The sequence below is a fragment of the Corylus avellana genome, chromosome ca10 (genome assembly GCF_901000735.1).
Source record: "Corylus avellana chromosome ca10, CavTom2PMs-1.0".
NCBI classification, from domain to species: Eukaryota; Viridiplantae; Streptophyta; class Magnoliopsida; order Fagales; family Betulaceae; genus Corylus; species Corylus avellana.
In genome coordinates this window covers 7016985-7026485 of record NC_081550.1, presented here as the reverse complement: position 1 = coordinate 7026485, position 9501 = coordinate 7016985, and positions in this window count along the sequence as shown.

Genomic DNA, 9501 nt, shown 5'->3' with positions numbered 1-9501 from the left:
AGACAGTGTGGGTTTTTGTTTTTTGATGCATGGTGTTGGGAGTTTATATAAGATTTTGGTTTTGGATAAGGTGCTCAGGCGGTGGATGAAAATGAGTGGGATTTACTCTACAAGAGGACCGTTTTAATTAAAAAAAAAAAAAAAACAAAAAAATAAGGAAAAGTTAATGAGAATGTTTTCAACTTACTTTTCATCTTGTTCGTACGTCCTAACCCCGAAATTAAAAAATTTAGGGTTATTTAATCCGATCTATTTAATTAAATAAATCAAATTAACGTTAATCTATATATAAAAATTATTCATTCTTTGACACGAACTGAATCCGATACGCAACATACTGACAAGTAATTTTTGACATTATCTGTGAACTCGATTAGAACTCAATACAAAATTAAAGGGTTAAAAGTTGAGATATTTAACCGGTTTAATTGAATTGATCGAATTAGAGTTAGCCTATATAGTTTTCTACATATGCGTCTAGGGAAAAACTAGACAATTAAGAGTGGGGGGACAAAATTTTAAAAATAAAAATTTAGTTTTTGGGGAACAATTTTAGGAGGTAATTTTAAATTTTTGTCCCCCCATAGGCATACACAGTTTCGCCCGTCGGCACGACACACAAATACAAATTGCCTCTCCTAATTTAAATCATTCATCTATTTGAATATTTGATAATACAAATATACAATGAATGTATACTTTTCGGTGCCTATTTCAATATTTTTCTTAATTATATTATCTAGAGTACGTGATTCTAGAATTTACTTGTGAAGAGATCTATTATTATCTAGGGTTAAATACTAAATTAGTCCCTAGGGTTTCATAACTTTAATTTTTTCCCCCTGGGTTTTCATTTTTATCACAGGAGGTCCCTGTGGTTTTGATAAGTGACCAAATTAGTCCATCCGTTAGTTGACCGTTAGTTGACCGTTAAACTGGACACGTGGACCAATCAGACGTCGACACGTGGCACATATATTAATTTTTTTTTTAAAATTTTTTTTAATTAAAAAAAATGTCGGCCACCCCCAGTTTTTTCCGATTTTTCTTTTTTCTTTTTTTTTTTTTTTTTAATATATTTTTTTTAATTTTTTTTTTAAAAAAAAACATTTTTTTTAATTAAAAAAAAATTAATATATGTGCCACGTGTCGACGTCTGATTGGTCCACGTGTCCAGTTCAACTAACGGTCAACTAACGGATGGACTAATTTGGTCACTTATCAAAACCACAGGGACCTCCTGTGATAAAAATGAAACTCCAGGGGGGAAAAAATAAAGTTGTGAAACCCTAGGGACTAATTTAGTATTTAACCCTATTATCTAACTTGTTTTATTTGAATACGATCATAGGTGTGAACGGTGTTCCAAGTTCGAATTATTATAATTATTATAATTTGTTTTTTTTTTTGTTCTGATAAGAACAAGAGATTAGGATACTAATTTCGCCAATTATATGGGCATTTATATATATTTATATATATTTGATGACAAAGAAAGATAACAAGTCTCATCAGAATAATACAACAGTTGTGGTTGGCATCCAAGTAGCTAGTATCTTTTAATTACTACTCTCTACGGATCTATGTACACGTCTATTCCTGTATTTATTTATTTTTTAAAATTTGGTGCAAGTCATTTTCTTGGTGTTGAAATAGAATAAATTATATATGGTGAATTTGTAAATTAGATTAATGTTGAAAAATTTTCCTAGTCAACAAGAGTTACAATTATCTCAACATTTAAAGGGATTTTCTTCAAGAGTTTTAAACATTTTCGGCTATCCGTTTTATTTATTGTGTTTTATTAGTTTCCAATGAATATTTAAATCGTTCTCGAATATTATAAGCATACAACAACGTACGTACGTATAAGACAACTGTTTTGGAGGATGATGTCTCAACAGCAGAATTTTTAAAAAATACAGACAGCCAACCCAAAATATATAATTAATTTTACCTTATTATATATAAATATATTCAGGTCTATTAATTTTACCTTATTATATTGAATTTAATCTAAAAAGAATACATCGGGTACGTAGGTGATTGTTTCTTAAAAAAAAAGGGTTAATAATTTTTTTGATACTTGGGTTTTAAGGTTTTTTAATTTTTCGCCCTAGGTTTTAAAATATGACTAAACTAATACCTCAAAGTTTAAAAAAAATCAAATTACCACCTCCAGTTTAAAAAATTCTATGGGGGGTGGACGGCCATCCCCTTGACCTTTGGGGTGGCTCAAAGGCCGGTCTGGGGGTGGCTAAGGGCCATGGGGATGGTAGAAACCACCCCTAGGGGGTGGTTCGGCCACCTGCATAGAAATTTTTAAATTGGAGGTGATAATTCAGTCTTTTTCAAAATCTGAGGTACTAGATTTGTCTTCTTTTTAAAACCTAGGAGAAAAAAATAAAAACATTAAAACCTAAGTACCAAAAAAGATACTAACCCTAAAAATAAAAAGAGAAAACAATTGTCTATATATGGGTGACGTGAAATCTTGGCACGTAAATTATGAATTTGCCCAAGCTTATGCTAAGAGCAATTTGATCAAGGAATATTATTATACTATCAAGGATTTTGAATCTTGATCATCTCATAGGGCCCACGTCGTTATAACCGTTGGATGAAATAAATGAACACCTTCTAGTTTGTTGAGACATTGTTTTTTTTTTTTTTTTTTTTGAGAAATTGTTGGACCTGGGCCAAGGACAATCTTATATTGGTGCTTTTCAAACTTGAGTAGGGCCCGGCCTGTCAAAAAAAAAAAAAAAAAAAACCAAACGGCCGGTGGCGTGGGTGTTTCTAGTGAATGGGCTCCAGCTCATGCACAGTGAACAATCTACAAATTGTAAGCTACGTACATATGGATTTATATTTTATATATAGTTGATTTGAGGTTTTAAAATTCGTGATTTTTTTTTTTTTAAAAAAAAAATTAAAGTATATAATAAAATCATGATTTTGCATTTAAAATTGTAGAAACGCACTCTTAAACACTCCTTCCATGATTTATCCTACAAGTGTCGTGTATTTCAATTGTATTAGAACATGTTTGGAATTACGTTTGAAAAATAGAGTTTTTAAGTTAAAAAATATTTTTTTGACAATTTTTTTAGCTTTTAAGACTCTTAAAAGCACTTTCGTTTATTTTACCAAACTGATATATATATATATAGACTTTTTAGTGCGCCCAAATAATCTAGCTCTTAATCTGACTTGTATAATTGCATTTTTTGTTGTTACTAAAAATATAATTTTTAATGATGGTTAAAGGATAAGAAATACATAATATTTAAATTAAATCATTTCCTAATTCAAAATTATTTAGTACTGACAAGTTATTAAAATTGTTTATTTATTTATTTATTATTATTAAGATTATACTGTCAACAGTGAAGATTTATTAATTAGTGTACCACTGTACCTGTTCTAGCTAGTGTTGTGGTTGTATTTTGTTGTTCCGGGACTCTTTTTTCTCTCATACTCTCATATATATAATGTAATTTTATTTTTTTTAGTTTATTGCAATCGAATCTTACCCATACAAAAGAAAAAATAACACCATTTTTTTTTATCCCCAGTAATTACTCCGAAATAAAAATAAAATAAAAACACACCCCCAACACAAGATAATTAAAAAAAAAAAAAAAAAACCCAGAAATATATATATGTGTGTGTGTGAAAATAATAAATACGACTCCAAACGACACCAATAAGGGGTTGAATAGGTGTATGCAAATAATACGCGAAATTAAAAATTAAACAATTATACAACCAAAATATGTAGAACAATAGATCACAGAGACACAAATATTTTGGTTACGAAGAGGAAACCATTTAGAGAACTCTCTAAAATGTAAAACCTCTCCGGGGCAGCCAAACCCAGGAAATCAATCAACTATAAAAGAATAAGGATTACAAGAAGTTCACATTTACAAAACTTTTGCAATTGACACTCTCTTGCATAAGAGAAGCGACCCACTTGACTTCTACCGCAGTAGCCCTTTCCAGAACATCTAGCACAATCCGGTAGACTTCGGTTGTATATGATCTGTGATGAAGACACAACTTTTAACTCTAAGAGAAACTAACCCTAACGCTCAATATCTTAAACCCTCTCTTAGCACATGGAATTCTTATGTTGAATTCCTTACAATTTCGTGCATAACAGCTCTCTATATATAGACTACAAGAAGACTTAGTACTAGTTGAAATGGGAAGAAAAACTAGTTCTAGTTGGAATAGGATTCATCCAAATTTTTTTCCTTATCTTGCGAGACGATTTTGGCATAGCTAACTTTCGAATTTTGAAAATCTTATTTCACAAAGATTTGTATAATTTTGTGTTAACTTTCCAATGCCGCTGGTTTCACCTCAATCCGATTCTTGAGCCGAAAGTTATGGTATGAATACTGATACATGTGCAGGATACGAAATTTAATCAAATCCTATTTTAACTCTAATTAAAGAATTCCGATTTGATTAAACTTAACCATATCATATAGGTCTTCTATTATGATTGGTTAAGCTTAACCACATCTTTTAGGTCTTCTCTTGACATAAGACCTCGTGTATGCACTGCTGACGGGATTGCAGATGAATGTACACTGAATTTGGCAATTCAAAACCCAAAAATATGGTTTTCAGAAAAAATTAAAAAAAAAAAAAAAGAAAAAAAAAAGCTAATTAAGAGGACATGAGGGCTGGCAAAGCGGTCTGCCGGAATTGCGACCGTTTGACCATGGTACCAGCGACCCGTTTAGCCAAAACCCAAACACGACCCGTTTATTAAACGGGTCGGACCCCTCGACACGACACGAACCCGGGTATTTCACGGGTCACCCGACATGACCCGTGAGACCCGTTTAAAATAATGGGTCGTATCGGGTCGACACGACCCGTTTACCCGTTTAACTTAAAAAATGATTTTTTTTAAAAAAAATAAAATAATAATTTTTTTAGCAATTATCTTTTAAAATTAAACTCCTAGCAGGCTAGCCACACCAAATCATTTAATAGTTATAAGTTAATATGCTTAATTGTCTAATCAAATAACAAAAAAAAAAAAAAAAAAAAACTACATCATTACAAATTTACAAATACAAAATGGGTTCTCATTTTTGCCACTTGTTGTCCACTCTTGAATAGTTGAATAATACACAAATATGCTCATTTTAACATGCTCCAAATGAACTTGAAATCCCACAGGAATTGATACTATCCAATGTCAGAACATCCTCTTCTTCGTTATCCACCGTCATTAAAGCTTGTTCTATATCAAAAGATAAAGAGAAATTAATGTCATTAAACAATTAAAGTAAGATAAAAAAATACAAGTAAATGAAAAAAAATTAAATATGCAAATAACTAATTAAATATGCTCCTAGCATGTTCTAGGATGAGATATTGGAGCTTTAATCACTTAGTTTACTTAAAAATATTGCCACTTTGATACATGTGTTACTAGAGTAAACCATTTTTGAGGAAAGAAAATTAAATAGAATCGGGTAATGATGAGAGTCAAGCCATCACAGCTTTCATCAATTAGCTTTCATTAGGAATGATTATTGTGTTTTGGAACTGTGTTTAGTTCATGGAATTTGATCAAATGCCATAGCTGTTCTTTGTTTTTGTTTTGAGAAGAGAAAAAACAAAATTGTTAACAAAAGGAAATGTTTTCTTCTCCTACTTGAAGATTTCAATGAATCTTTTACTTTAAAGAAAAATTCTTTATTTTCCCCCTTCCATAAAATCTGTTGAATATATTTATTCTTGTCGAGGGCCACAAAACCCCTTTCTGTAAAAGTCAAGCATGAGCACATGTGCAAGTGTCTTCAGAAGTAAAAAAAAAATATATATATATATATATATATATATATATATATATATATATTAAGCCTTTAACAGATGTTGCAATAACACCTAATGCTCAGATCCAAAGGAACACTTTAATTTCTATCATTATCTTATTCATCCAAAAAAAAAAAAAGTTAGTTATCTTTTAATTTCTATCATTATCACCTAACTCTTTTCCTTTTTCTTTTTGATGGGTTTCAGTTAAAGAGTAGAATTTTTGGTTTGGTAAAGCAGGTTTCACCGTTTCAGTGTGCATGAATTGCTTAATTGCAGTAAGTCATTGATCCGTTGTTCAAAAGGAAAACAAAAATTAGAAAAAATAAAAAACCAAATATTGAGGGCTTCTGAAACAGGTATTAAGGGGGAATTAGTGAATTACTGTTCACAACACAAGTCCTTAACCCATACGTTAACAATAACACACTCTGCAAACAAGTGAACAACAATCATATACCAAGCAAATCCCAGAAAATCATGTGCAAAAAACAACCATCTACCAAGCAAATCCCACAAAATTAGAGCATCAGACTTGAGAGACCAAGAGACTGAAGAGAGAGATACATACCGATACCGGATGCGACATCAGCGGAAGAGAGAGAGCAGCAGTAGAGGAGGCCAGGGGTGGCGGTGGCATGGCGTGAGCAATGGCTGCGTGAGGACTGAGGAGCGGCGAGAGAGAGAGAGACGGGCAGTGGAGGAGCGGCGAGAGAGAGAGAGACACCGGCAGTGGAGGAGCGGCGGTGGCGTGGGTGTGGGCGGTGGCGTGGCGTGAGGTCCGGTGACAGTGAGGCCGAAAGGGAGGAAATGAGGAATGGAGTTATGGAGGATTATTCTAATTTCTAGATCTGGACTCTGGAGCTGGAGGAGACGAAATGAGGAATGGAGTGCTACTGTGCGTTTCACTTTTTCTTTAATTCTTTTAGGGTAAAAAAAATAATAATAATAATAAGAAAAAAAAAAAAAACGGGTATGGCGGGTCACCCGCGGGTCGACCCGTGACACGACTCGCCAGATGCTCATAAACGGGTTGAGACACGAAATTAGCGGGTTTGGGTTTACATTAAACGGATTTCCGTTTAATGTAAACCCAAACCCGCTAATTTCGTGTCGTGTTCGTGTCGGGTTGTCGGGTCGTGTCAAAATTGTCAGCCCTACATATATGTTTGTTATGCAATGGATGTATGATAAGATTCATTCTATGCTTTTTTTTCCACATATTTTGCAATGTTTAAAAGGGAGTACTCTGTACCTTAAATTGGAGTCCATGTCTCAGATACAACACAGAGAGTTAACAGACAACTCTGCTTGGCACGACTTTAGGATCTTAGGTCAATATTACTGTTGATAAATGTTGTTCAAGGACCAAATATGTCATTTTCTCTCGTTGAGATGCTGATAAATGTTTGTGTTATTGTAGAGAGTAAAGCTATCATTTATGCTCATTTCACACCTGATGATGTGGTATATTTTAAATGGCTTTCTTTATATTTATTTTGTTTGGTTAATGTGGAAAAATCACTTAAAGCACGCCATGTTAGGCAATGATAAATATGTGTGAAGAATATCACTACTCTGTTAGGTAAGGTCCAACGACAAGAGAACCGGTCATAAGTCCTATTTTTTATTAGCCGGCAAATATTGAGAAATGAGTGGTTAATACAAGGAAAAACTTTAGGATAGAATTGCCAAGGAATCAAATGCATCTACTTTATTTATTAGACAACATGGCTTTCTTTCTTTGCTACTAATACATATAGATAATTTCATTTCGATTAGTGGATCATTTACCCTTTGTCCTAAAGTGTTTTGATTATAGAAACATTTTAGTATCACAACAAGGAATATGACAAGAGTAAGGCTTGCATCTTGTGATCTGTGTGCACAAGAAGCAAGTGGAAGGTGCATGTCACATCAATAATTCGAGACAAGTGACACCCTCAATAAATTTTTTGAAATTAAATCTTGGAGTAATGAAAAACCGGTTTAGTTTATCACATTAATAACTATGAAATCTAAATCTTTTGAAATAAAATCTCAAGAACAATGAAAAATTGGTTTAGTCTATCAAACACATTAAAAACATATTCAAGACACATGTCGCAATTCTTAGCCACCTATAAATAGTGGCAGAGCTATTTACAGGGTAGAAGGGGGGTGTGGCCCCTGCAGAAGTTTAAAAAAAAATAAAAAAATAAAAAAAAATAAAAATAAAATCTATTATGAAACCTAGATTGTTGACTTTTCAAAATGGTCAACACAAGTTCTCAAAACTTCCTTTGCTTCACTTTTTTTATTGGAAAGTTGAAACATTGAGTGAAAGAACATGAGTTTGTTTGATAACCTTTTTCTCTCCCCCATCTCTTTTCATCAATTTTTTCTTAAAAAAATGAATTTCAAAATATTTTATTTATTTTTTGTCTTTTTTATATTCTATCAATCACTTTTTATTATTATTTAAAAAAAAAAAATTCTCCTGCAAAACAAAACCTTTTCAGTTTTTCAAATAAAAAAATTCAAAATTGTTTTGTACTTTATATCACATCAAACACTTTTATTACTATTAAAAAAAAAAACAAAAAATCACCTCCAAAAGCTTTACTAAACACACCCTAGTTTTGGTATATCATATCATCCTCATCCTCATCCTCCTACTGGTGATCGAGGTCAACAAATATATATTTGGGTTGTTGACTTTGTTGCGTTGAAGGGTAGATGTTGCCAATACTTTGCCTTAAAGATTTGGTGATATATATATATATATATATATACTGGGCGTTGTGCTGTGTGAGTTCCAACAAGTTCCATATCAGCAAGGAAGGCTGTGATGGGGGAAAATGAGAGAGTTCAACAGGTGGACTTGCTAAGCCCGATCAGTTGATGATTTGTACGGAGGAGTTCGTGTAAACATGGAGCATCATCCTATGGATTCCAAGGCCTTTGCTACTTTGCTTAAAGCTTCAATATCACAATGGAAGCAACATGTACTATATTTTATATTTATCTTTTCATCTTATGAGTTTGTCTTGCTCTTTTTAACAGGGCTGCATATACGGGCGGTTATCAACCGCAATTAACCATTATCCGAGATTTTTATATGCGGATGTGGATAGCAAAAATTACTAACTGCATATATAGATACGAATAACGGTTTTAGGTATGCGGACCTCATACACAACCGTCCTTCGTAATTTGTATGTTTGTATTTTTGGATGAACTCATTATGGGGTGTTTGTATTTTCTTTGTTATTTTTAAATTGGAACGTGGAATCAAGATATAGATTTCATTTAAAAACACTAGGGCTTAAAAAAAACACACTAAAACAAGGCCCAAACACTAAAAACATGCTCAAAAATATTTTTAAAATCATTTAAAATATGCCCTAATGTAGACCCAAAAAAGAAACAAAAGACTAAAATATGCCCATATATGCAAATAGTAGTTAATAAGCGCGTAAATAGTGGTTAGTAATCCCATGATGCAGATGCAGATGCAATTACTTAAAAGTGGTAATCGCATAATACGGATGTGGTTATTGGCAATAATTACATATGTATGTACAACCATACTTTTTCAGTATCCATGTAAAGCAGGTTTGGTATACTCAATGGTCATTAATTTGTGAATATAAATGAGTATTATTGGGAATG